The 20,021-nt window shown below is 37.6% G+C and overlaps 1 long non-coding RNA gene across 2 annotated transcripts; it reads left to right on the top strand.

Annotated features, from left to right (window-relative positions):
* The first annotated feature begins 8,124 nt into the window (after positions 1-8,124).
* On the top strand, positions 8,125-16,594 carry LOC149149806 (uncharacterized). Of its 2 annotated transcripts, XR_016263161.1 has the most exons (4): positions 8,125-8,243; positions 8,369-8,433; positions 15,793-16,041; positions 16,167-16,594. It is a non-coding gene; the product is annotated as an uncharacterized LOC149149806 (long non-coding RNA). The 2 variants fall into 2 exon arrangements; XR_016263162.1 differs by lacking the exons at positions 15,793-16,041; positions 16,167-16,594 and adding an exon at positions 8,547-8,883.
* Positions 16,595-20,021: the final 3,427 nt, after the last annotated feature.

Genomic DNA, 20,021 nt, shown 5'->3' with positions numbered 1-20,021 from the left:
CTCTAGAACCCAACAATTCTTCTAGTATGCCAAATCTTGTAATGGATTATTAAATGTAGAAGGAACAACAAGCAAGTAATCACTTGTATGCTCGTTGAAAGAGAAGGAAAAGCTAAAAGTATTTAGCTCCTAAAGTACCCAAAATGAAAATCTATTGTAAATATCACTAACCTGTGATAAATGGGAATGAAGCCCTAGTCAAATGCCTGCAAGAAATTTTAAAAATTATTCTCGTAGTGTTGATAAGGAAACTTTATCATTAGAAAACTCTGTAATTTACCTTAAGGAGAGGAACGAGGTTCTTGTTCGACACCCTACCATGGAGGAGAAAAAATTAGTAACTAAATCATGAACTAGAAGCGATAGAAATCATTTAATGATGGTAGGGGATAGGGTTTAGAATAATTCCACCCCACCTTGAGTAAAATCGCTGAGAAACTTTTGCAGAGGATGGTAAAGTGAAACCACTTGTAAAACAAATTTCCACAACAAAAACCACGAGATGAAAAACTATGGTTAACCTATCATTCAAAAGAAAACATGTTTTAGTAAGTATAACTATGAATAATGTTATGATCAAACTCGAAATATATAGCATGTAGGTAATAAAAGAGGAAGTACCCTAAACCTTACTAGGTGGCTTCATATCAAAATTATCCAAATCATATATCAGTGGCACAATATTCCCGAGGGTGAGGCTAGGTTGAACAATGAAATCTCATAATTTAAATTCACTTAAAAACAAGAGAAAAATCCTTACCTCCTTGTAAGAAAATCATGCGAGTTGTAGAGCTTGACTCGTAGGCGGTATAAGGAAAAATGTTATTGTCGGGTGAAGGTAGGGTAGGTGTTTACCCTAACTAATTAATAATCTAAATTCACTTAAAAACAAGAGAAAAATCCTTACCTCCTTGTAAGAAAATCATGCGAGTTGTAGAGCTTGACTCGTAGGCGGTATAAGGAAAAATGTTATTGTCGGGTGAAGGTAGGGTAGGTGTTTACCCTAACTAATTAATAAATGATTAGTACTATTGATCATTCTCAATTAAGGAAAATTTTATGGGTGAAATTCATTAATTGATTATTTTTTGGACATATTCTAAAAGCATATTGACCTATTTCGTTAAAAATTTGCTTACTTTTTACATATATATAATTAAGTGAATAATATTCGCCAAAAATTTACCGATTTTAATAGTAAGTTAGAAATTTTTTTATTGAGTATTTACCTACATTCTATATATATTACATTTCAACTTAGAATAGTCACCTTTAATACTATAAATAAACACAATATTTGAATTCTTAAAAAATACCATGTTCCCAATTTCAATATTCACCACTATGACAACTCGATAGGGTTTCGACTAGGGTGTGGCATTCCAAACACATTAAACCAACCCACATGAATGAATGTCTCCCCGACAAGCATGCGAATATTCATTTCCATGAGGGATGGTTAGTACAAAATTAATATAGCTTGAAAGGACCATGGCGAGCAAAAATTAAATGAAACATTAGTTTGTAGATCAAGGAAAACTTGATTATAACCAGTCATTTATCGTTGAGGTTGGGGGAACAAATAGTGAATGAATATAGGTAGTGGCACATTAATATAAGGTAATATGCTAGAATATTACATCCATTTTGATGAGGGTCGAAGAATGTGAATAATTGTTATATATATATATATATATATATATATTCAACTAAATTAAACCCTTGGTATTCTTGCAAGGGGTAGAAACCCATATTTGAAAATGCGAGTGAACAAAAAGGGATAAAGTAACACAAGTATAGTTTAACCAAATATTTTGTGGAATTAGAAACAAGAATATGAGAAGTGTATTACAAGAACGTACATGATAATTGGTGCAATGAAAGGAGCACAATATAGGAAATACATTGCACGTGTTAATGTGAGTTATAAGATAAAAATGTGCAAACACATATTTTACAGACACAATTTAGTTCATGTATTATTAACATAATATTTTGTGTAAAAAATACAGGACATTACATGTGGTATAAGAGCAAGGTTAAAATATTGAGACCTTCATGCCAACCATGAATTCATCTGACAATGGATGTTTTGTTTTACACTAAGAAAATACAACAAACAGTAGATAAAAGAGAAACATAATGGCATAACCCCATGGAGATACTCATAGAGATAAGGAAGAAATTTATGTACGCTTGGGCCAACAAGCACAAATACCTCCTAAGAGGGAAACAAACTTCTCCATATAGTGGATACTAGGAGTAACACAAGTATTAAAGGCTCCTTATCAGATGAGTGTACCAAAACTGATGGATTTGAAGATGCAGTTGTAGGAATTATTACACAAAGGATACATTACACCCATTATGTCACCCTAGGGTACAACAATCCTATTTGTTAAGAAAAATATATGGGGCATCTAGGTTGTGTATTGATTACTACCATTTGAACAAGTTAATAACTAAAAATAATTACCCCTTACCTCGAATAGAGGAACTGTTTGACCAAGTTAAGGGAGAGACTATGTTTTCTTTTTCTAAGATAGATCTTAGAACTATTTATCACCAATTGAGAATTAAGGAGGAAGAAATACTAAAAATATCTTTCTGAACGAAGTATGGACACTATGAATACACAATGTTGCCTTCTGGACTTATGAAGGCACATACTACCTTTATCTTCTTAATGAAAAATGTATTCATAAAATTATTGGATAAGTTCCTATTAATTTTTATAGATGATAGTCTAATATAATCAAATGCCTTGGAAGAGAATAAAATACATTTGGTGATAGATCTACAAACATTATGTGAACATCAATTATACTCAAAATCAGGGAAAATTTTAGGGGCTAATATTCACATATGGGCTAATTTTCCACGTTTCTTCCAAGAAAAAGATTCACCAATTCCCATTTTTTCCTAAAAATTATTCGCCTAAATTTAATAAGAAAAAAAAAAGGTTTACCTTAAAAATCACCCAATTTTTATAAAGACTATATAAAATCATTAGAATTTTGAATATTTTTACTCAAGAATTTTATAGTTTGCATATTATGGATTAGTAAGATTCACCAAGGTTTCTAAATTTTAATATAAATTTCCATCCTTAATCCCTACTCAAAATTAAACAAATGTGAATTTTACGAAGAAAAAATACAATATCTTGGGCATGTAATCTTAAAAGAAGGGATATCAATGGATCTAGAAAAGGTAAGGGTCATTCTTGATTGGCTAGTTCCAAAATATGTGGCTGACATAACGCCACTCATGGGAATTACTAGTTACTACGTATATTGATAGAAGGATTCTCTAAGTCAACATACCCTATAACCTGCTTGGAAAAGAATGGATGAAAATTTGTGTGGATGAAATAGTGTCAGCAAGGCTTTGGTAAATTGAAATATTTATTGATTGTTTCTTTAATGCTAAAAATATAAGATCATGATAAATATTTTGAGGTATATACTAATGCATACTTGGAAGGTCTTGGAGGTGTACTTATTCATGAAGGGCATGTAGTGGCTTATGGATCCCATAAAGTAAAATAACATGAGGAAAATTATGCAGTTTATATTCTTGAATTGGAAACCATAATTGATGCACTTAAAATTTGGAGACTATCTAATTTGTAAAAAATTCACATTGATTACTAACCATGTAAACTTGGATTTCTTTTTAGCCAACCAAGAATGAATGCTAGGTAGTCCAAATGGACGGCCTTCCTAAGTGAGTATGATTTCAACATCAAACACATAAATGAGAATGAAAACAAAGTGGAAGATGCATTAGGTTGATGTTTGAAGCAAGTATATGAAGTGACAACAAGTCAACCTAAGATATATTTTTTTAAGTAGATTAAATAGGTAGCATTAATAGATCATAATTTAGTTTTATGAAGAGATGAACATTAAAACTGATCATAGAAAATGGGTTGATTATGTAATGAGTAAAAGCAGAATATGAACATAGAAGGGAAAAATTTATGTTATGAATGAAGATAAGATTAAGGGAATAATATTAGATGAACAACACAAGAAACCTCTTGTTGCTCACATGAGATACCGGAAAATGATCAAAAACCTTAAAAAATATTCTTTTTGGCCAAGGATGGAGATAGAAGTTGTTGAATACTTGGTAAGACTCTAAGAATTCCAACAGGTGAATGTAGAACACCAACACCCAGCCAAGTTACTAAACCCCCTACCTATACCAGATTGGAAACGGGAAGTAATTTCCTTAGACTTTATTTCTAGGTTACCTTGGACATGGAAGTAACATGATTCCATTATGGTTTTGCTAAGAAAACTAAGGCTTCCCATTTTATACATGTGCCCCATTTATAGAGCTCTGCAGATGGCATAAGTCTTTATGAAAGGAATTTTTAGACTTAATGGTGTGCCAAAGATGGTTATATCATAAAGAGATTTGAAATTCACCTCAAAATTTTGCAAATCATTGTTCATTAGGATTGGTACACAGTTTAACTATAGCACTACGTACCATCCATAATACGATGGGCAAATAAAAAGGATTAGTTTGATGAGGACATGATACACATGTATTTAATGAACGAACTCACAAAATGGGACGACTATCTACATTTTCTAGAGTTTTCCTACAACAATTGTTATTATGTGTCACTCAAGATGAGTCCCATTGAGACTATGGTTGGAAGTGTGAGTTTGAGTCAACTTGAGGATAGGCTAATGTTAGGGCCATATTTGTTACAAGAAATGGAAGAAATGGTGAGAAATATTAGAAAAAAATTGAATGTGGTACAGGATAGGAAAAAGAGTTATGTTGACTCCAAAATGGCACATGAAGAGTGAACATGTTATATTGAAGTATGAACAAAAAGAGCTACTTGAAATTGGGCAGCTATTCTAAATTAACCCCTCGGTTTTGTGGGAGATTTTAGATCATTGCCAGGGTAGGGATAGTGTCCTACCAACTAGCGCTATCACTCATATTAGAATTCATGCTATATTTCATGTGGATCTTTCAAAGAAATATGTACATGATCCTACTCATATAATTGATTGGAAAGTTGTATAGGTAAAACTAGAAGGAGAGTTCTAGGTCAAGACTCTACAAATTTTGGATCATAGGGAAAATACACTTCAGAATTGAGCCATCTCCAATTGTAAAGTGCAATGGAAGAAATTTGGGCCCGAAGAGGCCACTAGGGAAATGGGAGATGAAATGATGGATTCTTTTCCTATGCTTTTCCAAAGAAGAATGGAATTTGAAACACTAAGGACAAATTACTTTAATACATGATAAATTTAAAAGACAAATGACATGATATGTTGATGTAAATAATTATTTTTAAATAATAAAAGAAGAAATCATTTTGATGTATTAACATTCCCGAAAATATGTTAAAGGTGGTCATGTGATAATTAATTCCTAGGTATGAGGAACATAGTTTGAAATCACTTATTCCCAGAAGGGGGAATGAACAAAAAAGAAGATAAAATCCTCCTTTTGTCATTATTGAATAGAATTTGGTAGAGAGAGACCACTAGAAGATTTCATGACTAGAGATACGTGTCATGAGGTGGAACCTATATAAGAGAACTGTGGGAGATAAAGATAGTTGCTTTGGGAATAAGACCAGTGGGAGAGAGATACTGGATTTGAACCTAAATTATTAGTAGAATGTCGCTAAAGGGTTTAGGAGATGAATTCCATTAAATATTTTTGAGTTATTTTCTTTGACAGAGAGGTGTGAAGCTTGGGGGGAACTATCTTTAAACTATATTTCATAGTAGGGAGGAATGTGGGATACTTTATAATATTTCCGAGAATCCTTAGATAAGTATAAAAATATTATTAATATTATTATGGTTACTGATTATTCCTGAAAAAGAGTTTATGTAGACTATGCTTTCTTGTTTTGGTTCTGAGTAGGAATATATAGACATGTAATTTGTGTATATTTCTTATGTTTCCTATGAGTGTTATAATAAGTAACTCAGTATATATTATGAATATTTATTAAAAGAATAATGGTTTTTTAGGAATGTATGTGTGGAATAACATGTTGTAGGAAAGCAAGAAGTACAAGAACATAAGACTAATCTTGGTAGTGAAAGTGAGACTTGAGACTTAGAGCTTCCCATAAATAATTATACAGGGAATACGAATAAATATGCTAGATAGAAAGACAATATTATCAGACAATGTTCTCTTTTGAATATTTTAAAAGGAAATTATAAGATGAACAAGCACATGTTTATTTTTTTATATGTTACAGTCCTAATATATTGGAAGCGGGAGACCAAGTTGATAAAATTAATAACGAATAAGAAAACTATGCATAGGTTATCCAAGCATACTTTGGCAATGTTAGAACCCTAATATCTAGTCTAACTTAGGTAATCCTTGGAAATATTGATAATAAGGCCTAAAGAGGTCCTGGTGGTTTCCCATGACAGGAATCCTGGTTGCCTCTGTCCTAGTTTGAATTCGTATGTAGAAGAAAGACAAAAAATTAACAATTTTAATAATTATACTAATGATAGAGTGGAGTCAAAAGAAATTGAAAAAACCACTTATATAAAACCACGAAAACTACTAACAATTTCCCACTGATTATAAGAGTCATTATCTACAATAAATAGAGCAGAAGTGTACATTAAATATCATACAAACCCTAAAGGAATGATTGAGTTAGATACAACTACACAAACAAAAGTAATATCTATATTCAAGAATAACATAATTTCTATGGTCTAGCTCTGCAAGTATGGCCATAAGTAATGTAGAGAAAAGTGAAAACTATGGATGCATATGTTAATTTTATAGATAAGCACAAAAGTCCCAAAAGATACTTTGTCTTTTTTGTTAGAAACAAATTTATAGAATATATTCTCAGTCGCGCCAACTGAAGCCATATATTCTATGCATTAAAAAAATATGTGGAATATTAATGAAGGAATAACACTCCATTTCTTTAACAAAAAGTACAAATATTACAAAATTGAAAAAGTATAAATATTACAATTTTCGGTTATAACCATGAGCATATGTCAAAATATATTTCTAACATTTCCAATGAATACATAAAAGATAAAGGGTTACTATGGCCCTATAAAGTTTCCCACATAAACCTAGTGTCCTATAAACACTACAACCTAAAAATTCTTCTAATATGTCGAACCTAAGGAATAACAAATAAGTAAGGACTTGGATGAGCTCGACAAAAAAAGGAAAATCTCAAATCTCAATGTATTTAACTTCTAGAGCACTCAAAACAAAAATTCATCATAAATATCACTAACCTATGAGCAAAAACTCATCATAAATATCACTAACCTATGAGTAATGGGAATGAAACCCTAGGCAAATGCCTCAAGGAAATTTAAAAAAGAAATCTTGTAGCGAAGATAAGGAAATTTTAGCATTAGAAGACTTCGTAATTTACCTTGACGAGAGGAATGATGTCTTGGGTTGACATCCTGCCATGAAGGGGCAAAAATTGGTTATAAATTCTGAACTAGAAGCTAGAGAAATCGTTTAATAATACTAGCGAATAGAGCTTGGAATAATTCACGTTACATTGAGGAAAAGCACTAAGAAATTTCTGCAAAGTGGATGGTACAGTGAAACCGCTGGTTAAACAAATCACCACAACCAAAAGCCTCACATGAAAAGTGTCACGACCACAATCTATCTTATACCAAAATAAAAAAAAAAAGATTTATTACCTACCCTTACAAATCACTTGCCACCGTGATCACAAGGTATTCGGTTCATTGTCAAACATTATAAAACATTATAATTTAATGCACTTTATTTGATTCACCTGCATAAGTTATGACTTGGCATAAGGTTGGTTTCCATGCGGGTTTGCTCACGTTACACCTACCCACTCCAACACTATGCCATAGCCCTTGCCATAGTCTTAATGTATTGCAACCTTAATTATTTAACACGGCACCAGGTGGAAGGCGGATGTTAATCCAGCTCATCCATCCTGTGGCCAGGTGGAAGGAGGCCATGTGACTGCCATGTGAACGCTCAGGGTTGTACAGCTGTGGTTTCCGCGCCAACCTTCCCGCCCATACGAACGATGGTGATCGATCCGTGTAACCGAAGGGCTCAGGTTAGTCGAGAGTTTGACCTTCAGCATATAATCCACCGGGTTAATCGGCCTCAGTTCATTTGCGTCCAGAATGTGCCTCCGCTCAGCAGAGCCTCCTCCGCATCGTTCCAGTTACACCTCTCTCGCTCAGGTATGAATCTCACTGTTTAAACATTAACACACAGGTTATAGTCTTATACTCCTACGGTTCACTGTGTATTCCATTGCACCTGCGTTTATCTATTACAGTTAATGAATAGCTTATCTCCTGTGCAGGAGGGTTTGGATCTTCCAGCCTCTACTGCCTGCAGAAAGAGGGTGCTGGCCTACTGATACTCCAGGTGAGTCCTTATTCTTGCAGACGTAATTATATAAAGGATATCGAAGATTAGGTGGATTGAAGGTCTCCACAGTTCGGACGAGGCTTATGTCCTGCTATTCCTGCTTTTCTCAGGTCTTATTGTTATTTGTTCAAGCCCTTGCTGCGATTTACAGGCGGCTCTTCCCATGCCAGACCTGTATCTCGCGAAACCCTGAGGGTTCAACTTATTTGCTTACGGCTGCAAGCCATTTGTAAATTTATGTATATGGGTACTTGAATCTGAGACTAAATCTCTATTTTGAGTTGATACAATTTCATTCAGGGTTTATAAGTTTTAATAGAACCCTTATGTTCTGGACTTTAGTCCCTTTCGGTTCCTGAAGCTATTGTTATAAATGGTTTACCTGTATATTGATCATCATATGCATGGCTACGGCCTCTTAATGAATTAATCGTGTGATTTCTTTTATGTTGTCGACTATATCGAAGCTACTCTGTTCATTAGATGTTAAATTTAAAGGTTCTCATGTACAACCTGTATTGATTCTCGGGGTTTACCCACTGTCTATTACTTCAGTTTATTATAATCATGCATATGAAGTTTAATATCGATGGACTTGCCACAGTGAGGGTTTGTACTGTTTCGAACTGGTATGACCGTCGACTCTTTGGTTTGAAGTTTAATCATATGGCAAGAACTCAGGTCTATTATGAGTAGTTAGGTTCATGCATCAGATTTGGTACTCATTTCTTTACCATATTTCATATTTTCTTAATGCGGCTGTAGGGATTAAGGCTTGCATTCGGGTCGGTGAATGCAAGGCAACCCCCTTTGCCACACACACAGGGTGTTATACCCGTGACCATGATGTTTAAGCCGGTAGAGGCATAATATTAATTTCCAGTTTCCGTAGCATATTCGAATCATGTCATTAATTCTGTAAATACCTTAATGCTCTCACATTTGTAATGTTAGCCTGCATTTAATGTTAACGCACTTTCTTTGCATAGCTATTTAATACTTTGCTGTAGCTATTGCTCCCCTTACACAACTTTACATTATTCGCTATATTTTCATTCATCTCACACGGCTATATATGTTACCGGCTATGGTTATTGTTTTATTACACAGTATATAATACCTGATATGGTGAAACGTTCCGTGGGTTGAGCTATGTGCATAACGCTTACGGCCGTTCCTGTTACTCTTATTTCTCTGAGTTATTGTTTTCGTATTTCTCTGGGTTATTGTTTTATCCGAGGGCCTCGACCCTTCTTCATGGTCTTCCTAAAGTTTCGTTAAGACTTAACAGTAATGACACTGTCTAAATTTCCATTTCATAACTGTTTCTTTCATTATTACTACTGTTCTGAAGCAAGTTATTTGACTGTGCTCGTAAGCAATGGTTCGATTCTTACGTTCGTTTACTCCTAATGATTAATATTCTCAGCGGTCTCATAACCGCTTCAGGGTTTAGACCCAATCTGGCCCTTTCATTTAACCATTCTAGTCTATACTGTGACAATTTATTTCCAAGTCAGATCTGCAGATAGTTTATATGTATTAACCTATATGACAGCTCTACCATCACTGTTTAATGTTCAACAAGATTAATAATTCACTACAGCAATAACCAGATAAGAAACTTAAATACCTGAACCGGTCTGTGTGTTGTCTTCGCTTGTTACTCAAGTCAGAGTTATTTAAGAACACATACCTGTAATCTGCTATCGTCGTGCCTTCTTCAGAGAATCACCTGCAATGGTTTTGCTCTTATCCTCCCAACCTTGAGATCCACTTCACTGGATTCTCCCCCCGAGCAGTCCTGCAGGCCTACAGCCCTCAACAAGACACATGCACACCAGTGCTAGGTTATCTGGTCACTACCAGACTTAACCTTCCTCTCTGTCTGCTCTCTCCCTTGGAATCCTTCTCTCTGCCTGTTCCTCAACAGCCCAGAGGTTTTCCTCCCAAGGCTTTTCCCCTTGGGTGAGAAGCAGTTATTTTCCAGTTTTGATAACTGTTTTTATTTTCTTTTAATAGAAAATCCTCCTCCAGGAGGCTGCCAGCATTTCATGAATATACACAAGTAAAATAATCCAATATATTCCTTTTCATAATTAACAATGTCATTTAGTAATATCAAGTCTTTTACTCATACAATTTTTACCATAGTAACTATTCAAATTACAAGTTACCTTGGGGCATCACATCTTCCCCCCCTGGGATTGGACATCGTCCCGATGTCTATTCCCATTAAATAAGTTTGGGTAAACTTTCCTAATGAGTTCTTCGTCTTCCCATGTAGCCTCCTCAGGCCCATAGTGCTGCCACAGCACTTTAATTTGGGTAATAACCCGTTTCCGCAGCCGCACTTCTCTCCGGTCGAGAATGCTCTGTGGTTCGACCAGAACCTCGCCTTCCGGTTCGACCTGCAGGCAATCAATACTTTTAATCAGTTTTCTATTGCATGTAGCTGCATAATAAAGACAACCGGATTAATTCTTACCTGCACATTTTGCCATTGAATGACATGTTTAGGATCATAGACATATTTTTTTAGAACAGAAACGTGAAACACATTATGAATCCTAATGTGACTTGGCAATGCAAGTTGGTAGGCCACTGGCCCTACTCTAGCCAAGACCTGAAAAGGTCCAAAGTATCGAGGAGCCAGCTTGGCGCACCCACTCCACTGCAGGGCGCTCCTTCTGGTTTGAATCCTTACAAACACATGGTCGCCAACTTTGTATTCCGTGAATCTTCTTTTCCTGTCCGCAAAGCTTTTCTGTCTATCTTGTGCAGCTTTTAAGTTTGCACGCACCTTTCTTACCATGTCTTCCATGTCTTTAAGCATTTCCGGACCCAAATTCAGCTTGTCTTCCGGTCCACCCCAGCTTGAGGGTGTGCGACACTTCCGTCCATACAGGACCTCAAAGGGACTTAGCTGAGTCGAAGTGTGATATCCGTTATTATACGCAAATTCGACCAGATGTAAATATTCTTCCCATTGACCTGGTTTCAGAATTACATATGCTCTCAACATATCTTCCAGCACCTGATTCACTCGCTCGGTTTGACCATCGGTCTGCGGGTGATAAGCTGTGCTGAAGTTCAGCTGAGTACCCAACTCGGCAAACAATGTCCTCCAAAAGGTAGAGGTGAATTTCACATCGCGATCTGATATAATTACCTTTGGTAACCCATGCAATCGGAACACATTTTGCATGAAGAGATGAGCAATTTGCACCGCCTTGTAAGTGGACTGCACAGGAATAAAGTGCGCTGCTTTACTTAACTTATCAACCACTACCATGATAGAGTCGTTGCCTTTCTTTGTTCGGGGCAACCCCGTTATGAAATCCATGGAAATGGTTTCCCATTTCCACTCCGGAATGGGCAAAGGCTGTAGCAGTCCAGCGGGATGCTGATGTTCTGCCTTTATTTGCTGGCATTCCAAACATCGTGCCAAGTACTCAACCACTTGTTTCTTCATTCCTGGCCAATAGTATTCCTTCTTAAGCGCAGTGATCATCTTTTGGTACCCCGGATGACCAGTGTAGTGGCTGATATGAAACTCATCCAGAACCAACCTTCTAAGGTCTTTTACATCAGGTACATACATTTTCTTATTAAAACACAGCATTCCATCACTATTTAGTGTGTATCCTTGCTGTAATTTTTCCTTATCAGATTGTTGTACTTGCTGTTTTAAGTACTGGTACTCAGAGTCAAGACTAGCTGCTGTCTTTATTTGCTCAATTAGTGAACTCTGCCATTTGCTGACTGAAAGTTCACATAAACAGTGAACCTTCCGACTTAATGCATCCGCCACTCGGTTTTCCTTGCCCTTTAAATGCTTTATGTCGAAGTCAAACCCACTTAGGAAATCTGCCCAACGACCTTGTCTTGCATTCAAGGTAGGTTGGCTGAAATAATGTGTCAAACTGTGATGATCTGTTAACAGCAGGAATTTCCTCCCTAAGAGGTAGTGCCGCCACATTTTCAGCGCATGAATAACAGCTGTTAATTCCAGATCGTAAGCAGAGTATCTCTGTTCATGCTCCTTCAGCTTCCTTGATTCATATGCTATTACCTTTCCTTCCTGCATTAGTACTCCTCCCACACCTTCCTTGCTTGCATCGGTGCATACCACATAATCCTTATTAGGATCAGCTATGCTTAGGATGGGTGCCGTGGTGAGTAAGTGCTTCAAGCGATCAAAACTCTGCTGACATTCTGGTGTCCATCTAAATACCTTCCCTTTCTTCTGCAATGAAGTGATAGGATAGGCTATCCTAGAGAAGCCTTCCACAAACCTCCGGTAATATCCAGCTAATCCCATAAAGGATCTGATATCAGCAACATCTTTGGGTATGGGCCATTCCATAATGGTTTTTATCTTCTCCGGGTCTACAACAATTCCTTCTTTAGTAATTACGTGCCCCAAATACTGAATTTCCTCCTTGAAGAAATCGCACTTGCTGAATTTAGCGTACAGCTGATGTTCCCGAAGGGTCTGCAACACCAACCTAAGGTGCTCTTCGTGTTCTTGCTGGGAGCGTGAGTATATCAGAATATCATCAATAAATATCAGCACAAATTTGTCCAAAAACCGATGAAACACGCTGTTCATCATACACATGAAGGTGGCAGGTGCATTGGTCAAACCAAAAGGTAGCACTACAAATTCGTAGTGTCCATAACGTGTTCTAAAAGCGGTTTTGGCAATGTCCTCATCTTTAATCCTGATCTGATGATAACCAGATCGCAGATCAATCTTGGAAAACACTTTTGCCCCTTTCACTTGATCAAAGAGTTCATCTATCCTGGGTAAAGGGTACTTGTTCTTGACCGTGAGCTTATTCAGCTGCCGGTAATCTATGCACATGCGAAGTGTCCCATCCTTCTTCTTCACAAATAATACTGGAGCTCCCCAGGGTGATACGCTGGGACGGATGTACTGCTTATCCAACAGCTCTTGCAGCTGCATTTTCAACTCGGTTAGCTCTGGTATGCTCATTCGGTATGGGGCCCGTGAGACAGGTGCTGCTCCTGGGATTAGTTCTATAGTGAAATCTATATCTCTCTTTGGAGGCAGCCCCGGTACTTCTTCCGGAAAAACATCAATAAATTCCTGTACCACCGGGATATTGTCCAATGCGGACATCTTGTCTTTCTGGTTTGCATAACCAACTTGTATGGCATAAATCTGACATTTCTTTCTAATACACTTAGCTAACTGAGTCGCAGTGATAGGTCGAATCTGAACAGGATGTTTAATTCCCTGCAATTCCTGCTGCTGCCCCAAATCATCCTTGTAGTATATGGTCTTGGTTTTACAATTCACCAGTGACCAGTGCTTTTCCAGCCAATCCATACCAATAAGGATGTCATAAGAACCCAATGGAAGTACATTCAGGTCTGCTGTTACGGGTTGTCCAGCTATACTGAAAGAGCAGTTATTAACTTTAGCTAGGACCCGTCTCTTGGCTCCCGTAGCTAACTGTACTAACCATGGATTTTTGAACTTTTCTGATGATAGCTTACAATGTTCCACCACTTTTGGACTAACATAACTTAAAGTAGCTCCAGGATCAATAAGTACAGCTATAGAGAGATTAGAGATCTTACCTTCAAACTCCACCATGCTTGGTTGGTACTCCGCTTGCCGGTCTTCCAAGGCTGCGTTAATTCTAGGTACGCTGCGTGCCACATCCCCAACAGTTGATGCTTCATGGATCTGAGATATTTGATCAACCCCTTTACGCTGTGGACAATTCTTGACGTAGTGCGGTCCTCCACACCCCCAGCACTGAACTGGAGGTCTGGTTCCCTCAATCTCTGATCTAGCAGGGGGTTCGCTGATTCTGCTTTCGTTTGGCTTAGCTCGGAAGGTGCCTTTGGTTATGTTTCTGCTGATCTGACCCTTCCCAGCCCCCTTACTGCCATTTCCACGGCTGCCTTTGTTGTTTCCAGCAACTCTGTTGCCTTTTCTCTCATTCCATCTCTTGTTTGGAATGTCTCCTTTCTGTTTGTTCTGCTGATAACAAATTCTAGCCTTTCGAATTGCCTCATCCATAGTTCGGGGATTGTCAAACTCAATCCGTTCCCTTATGTAAGCTGGTAGGCTACTCACGAACCTCTGCACCTTGGCCTTCTCCTCCTTTATGTATGGCACATAGCGAAGCAGAGAAGTGAAGCGATTTATGAATTCATCCATGGACTGCTGTCCTAATCGTAAGTCATGGAATTCTCGCGCCTTCTCATCATAGAAGCGCTCAGTTAAATACCTCTCCTTAAAATATTTCTGAAATTTTTCCCAGGTTATGCTTTGCTCACTTACTCCCTTCACGATTTTGATCTCTTCCCACCACAAGGTGGCTTTGCCTTGCAGCTGGAAAATGGCCAGCCGCGCCTTCAGATTTTGATCATATTCGTACAGTTGAAAATATTTGTTAATGTTAATCAACCAAGCTTCTGCTGCTTCTTCCTGCTCACCATCGAAAAGGGGAGGTTTGATTTTTCGGAATTCCCCTTGTAACTCCATTTTCTGTCTCTTTGAGGTTTGCTGTTCTTGCACATTATCAGAATGGTCTTCCTGTTCTTCTGAAAGCTCAGGTGCATAATCCCGTTCTTCAGTTCCCCTTTGCTGTTCCGCGCTGGGGTTGGCTAAGGGTGGATTTTGTTTGTCTGACAAGCTTTTCAATATTCTTTCTTGCTCCATTGTTAATCGCGCATTGTCCTCTCGCAAACGCGCCATTTCACTTTTCAGCTCTTGGACTGTTTGCAGTATCGCCAGATTGGTACTGCGTGTCTCAGCACCAAGCTGTACCCACAGCTCAGCATTTTCTTGAGGGATGCCACCAGTTCCTGGCATTTCCTCCATCTTGCTTGTTAGCTGTTAGGAGAGGCTGTCTCTGTATGGGTCTCCTAATTGGTACACAAGAAAGTCAATTAGCTGCATTGTCTTCATATATTCATTATAAGATAATCTTTACTGTTCCAGAGGCCACAGTTTTGAAACCTCTGCTCTGATACCACATTGTCACGACCACAATCTATCTTATACCAAAATAAAAAAAAAAAAATTATTACCTACCCTTACAAATCACTTGCCACCGTGATCACAAGGTATTCGGTTCATTGTCAAACATTATAAAACATTATAATTTAATGCACTTTATTTGATTCACCTGCATAAGTTATGACTTGGCATAAGGTTGGTTTCCATGCGGGTTTGCTCACGTTACACCTACCCACTCCAGCACTATGCCATAACCCTTGCCATAGCCTTAATGTATTGCAACCTTAATTATTTAACACGGCACCAGGTGGAAGGCGGATGTTAATCCAGCTCATCCATCCTGTGGCCAGGTGGAAGGAGGCCATGTGACTGCCATGTGAACGCTCAGGGTTGTACAGCTGTGGTTTCCGCGCCAACCTTCCCGCCCATACGAACGATGGTGATCGATCCGTGTAATCGAAGGGCTCAGGTTAATCGAGGGTTTGACCTTCAGCATATAATCCACCGGGTTAATCGGCCTCAGTTCATTTGCGTCCAGAATGTGCCTCCGCTCAGCAGAGCCTCCTCCGCATCGTTCCAGTTACACCTCTCTCGCTCAGGTATGAATCTCACTGTTTAAACATTAACACACAGGTTATAGTCTTATACTCCTACGGTTCACTGTGTATTCCATTGCACCTGCGTTTATCTATTACAGTTAATGAATAGCTTATCTCCTGTGCAGGAGGGTTTGGATCTTCCAGCCTCTACTGCCTGCAGAAAGAGGGTGCTGGCCTACTGATACTCCAGGTGAGTCCTTATTCTTGCAGACGTAATTATATAAAGGATATCGAAGATTAGGTGGATTGAAGGTCTCCACAGTTCGGACGAGGCTTATGTCCTGCTATTCCTGCTTTTCTCAGGTCTTATTGTTATTTGTTTAAGCCCTTCCTGCGATTTACAGGCAGCTCTTCCCATGCCAGACCTGTATCTCGCGAAACCCTGAGGGTTCAACTTATTTGCTTACGGCTGCAAGCCATTTGTAAATTTATGTATATGGGTACTTGAATCTGAGACTAAATCTCTATTTTGAGTTGATACAATTTCATTCAGGGTTTATAAGTTTTAATAGAACCCTTATGTTCTGGACTTTAGTCCCTTTCGGTTCCTGAAGCTATTGTTATAAATGGTTTACCTGTATATTGATCATCATATGCATGGCTACGGCCTCTTAATGAATTAATCGTGTGATTTCTTTTATGCTGTCGACTATATCGAAGCTACTCTGTTCATTAGATGTTAAATTTAAAGGTTCTCATGTACAACCTGTATTGATTCTCGGGGTTTACCCACTGTCTATTACTTCAGTTTATTATAATCATGCATATGAAGTTTAATATCGATGGACTTGCCACAGTGAGGGTTTGTACTGTTTCGAACTGGTATGACCGTCGACTCTTTGGTTTGAAGTTTAATCATATGGCAAGAACTCAGGTCTATTATGAGTAGTTAGGTTCATGCATCAGATTTGGTATTCATTTCTTTACCATATTTCATATTTTCTTAATGCGGCTGTAGGGATTAAGGCTTGCATTCGGGTCGATGAATGCAAGGCAACCCCCTTTGCCACACACACAGGGTGTTATACCCGTGACCATGATGTTTAAGCCGGTAGAGGCATAATATTAATTTCCAGTTTCCGTAGCATATTAGAATCATGTCATTAATTCTGTAAATACCTTAATGCTCTCACATTTGTAATGTTAGCCTGCATTTAATGTTAACGCACTTTCTTTGCATAGCTATTTAATACTTTGCTGTAGCTATTGCTCCCCTTACACAGCTTTACATTATTCGCTATATTTTCATTCATCTCACACAGCTATATATGTTACCGGCTATGGTTATTGTTTTATTACACAGTATATAATACCTGCTATGGTGAAACGTTCCGTGGGTTGAGCTATGTGCATAACCCTTACGGCCGTTCCTGTTACTCTTATTTCTCTGAGTTATTGTTTTCGTATTTCTCTGAGTTATTGTTTTATCCGAGGGCCTCGACCCTTCTTCATGGTCTTCCTAAAGTTTCGTTAAGACTTAACAGTAATGACACTGTCTAAATTTCCATTTCATAACTGTTTCTTTCATTATTACTACTGTTCTGAAGCAAGTTATTTGACTGTGCTCGTAAGCAATGGTTCGATTCTTACGTTCGTTTACTCCTAATGATTAATATTCTCAGCGGTCTCATAACCGCTTCAGGGTTTAGACCCAATCTGGCCCTTTCATTTAACCATTCTAGTCTATACTGTGACAATTTATTTCCAAGTCAGATCTGCAGATAGTTTATATGTATTAACCTATATGACAGCTCTACCATCACTGTTTAATGTTCAGCAAGATTAATAATTCACTACAGCAATAACCAGATAAGAAACTTAAATACCTGAACCGGTCTGTGTGCTGTCTTCGCCTGTTACTCAAGTCAGAGTTATTTAAGAACACATACCTGTAATCTGCTATCGTCGTGCCTTCTTCAGAGAATCACCTGCAATGGTTTTGCTCTTATCCTCCCAACCTTGAGATCCACTTCACTGGATTCTCCCCCCGAGCAGTCCTGCAGGCCTACAGCCCTCAACAAGACACATGCACACCAGTGCTAGGTTATCTGGTCACTACCAGACTTAACCTTCCTCTCTGTCTGCTCTCTCCCTTGGAATCCTTCTCTCTGCCTGTTCCTCAACAGCCCAGAGGTTTTCCTCCCAAGGCTTTTCCCCTTGGGTGAGAAGCAGTTATTTTCCAGTTTTGATAACTGTTTTTATTTTCTTTTAATAGAAAATCCTCCTCCAGGAGGCTGCCAGCATTTCATGAATATACACAAGTAAAATAATCCAATATATTCCTTTTCATAATTAACAATGTCATTTAGTAATATCAAGTCTTTTACTCATACAATTTTTACCATAGTAACTATTCAAATTACAAGTTACCTTGGGGCATCACAAAAAGCTAGGGTTAACGTGTCATTCAAAAATTTCTAAAATATTTAAATTATGAAAGTGGATGGTACAGTGAAACTGCTGGTTAAACAAATCACCACAACCAAAAGCCTCACATGAAAAGCTAGAGTTAACGTGTCATTCAAAAATTTCTAAAATATTTAAATTATGAAAGAGTTACTTATCAAACTTATATTTTCAATAAATTCTTATCAAATTTAAAAAAAATTAAACTAAAAAACTCACCCAAATCTTTTCCAAAAAAAATCACATTACAAACAACTTAATTACAAAATAATTACTACAGTTGATCGGTCCCAATCTCAATCTTCACTGTAAATTGTGACAACTGGCTAGTGTGTAGCCCAGAAAACACATTAGACCAACCCACGTGAACGGATGGCTCCCTCACAACCATGCGGATATGAATTGCCATGAGGGCTAATTAGTACAAAAGTAATACAGTTTGAAAAGACCATGGTCGAGGGGAAATTAAATGAAACATTAGTATTTGGATCAAGGAAAACACAATTATGACCAATTCAGATGTCATTGAGGTCTGGGAATGAATATGAGTAGTGCCACATTAATATAACAGTAATAAGTTAGAAGAACACACCCATTTTAATAAGTGTGGGTCGAAGAACGTGTAATATATATATATATATATATATATATATATATATATATATATAGCTTTTAGTAGTGTGGCAGGTGGTAAAAATCGTTATTTTAAAATATTATAAATATGTATGTGGAGAAAAAGAAATAAAGCAACTTGAATATAGTTTAACCAATTTTTCTGTGACACTTGAACCAAGAATTTGAAAAGTATATTACAAGAAAGTACAAGATCATAGGTGCAACCGTAAGGAATGCGAAAGACAATACATATGCGAATTATAAGTGAAAAAGATTCCTGTCACGATCTCAACTCAATATGCCAACACCTATAAAAAAAAAAATTTATTTACTTATTACCTATCTCTACCTTGAGTCATCGGTTTAGATGTTACCTGGTCTGTAAAGTAAATAGTTTTAACATGACTATGCATACCTATGTTAAAAACCCTTACACGCATATATATAAATCTCGGCATGTTAATATATGTTTATTTTTAAAGACCCTTACCCATTGACATGATACGTGGTAACACATCTACCACCGCACTTTCACTTAACAGTATTAATGTTTGCTGGGATGCATTAACTTGAATGCCACTTGGTGAGCGGAGGTGATTCCAACTCACTGCTCCGTGGCCAGGTGGCTGTGAGCCATGTGAACGCATGTGATCACGCGGGCGGATTGACTTTCGGTATGCGAGCCACACTCCCGCTCAAACGAACGGTGGCGATCTCCATCAAAGATTGGATGGTGCTGATTAATCCTAGGGTTTGGTTGACAATATATGTTGCCGGGTTCTTCGGTTTTGGCTCATTTTCAACAATGCTTCAGCCTCTCCTCCGACAGTGTCCCTCTCTCTGCAGCTTGGTTCCTTGCGCAGGTATGAGATCTTACCACCATGGCAATCCTCCAAGATTTACTGTTAGCTGTTTAAGGTTTGTTTCGGTTCTTGCTATGCTAATTATTCGCCTGTAGC

Source organism: Pinus tabuliformis, chromosome 9 (genome assembly GCF_031772625.1).
Source record: "Pinus tabuliformis cultivar Carrire ecotype Pingquan chromosome 9, CPIR1, whole genome shotgun sequence".
NCBI classification, from domain to species: domain Eukaryota; kingdom Viridiplantae; phylum Streptophyta; class Pinopsida; order Pinales; family Pinaceae; genus Pinus; species Pinus tabuliformis.
This window is presented reverse-complemented; position numbering and strand designations above follow the sequence as displayed.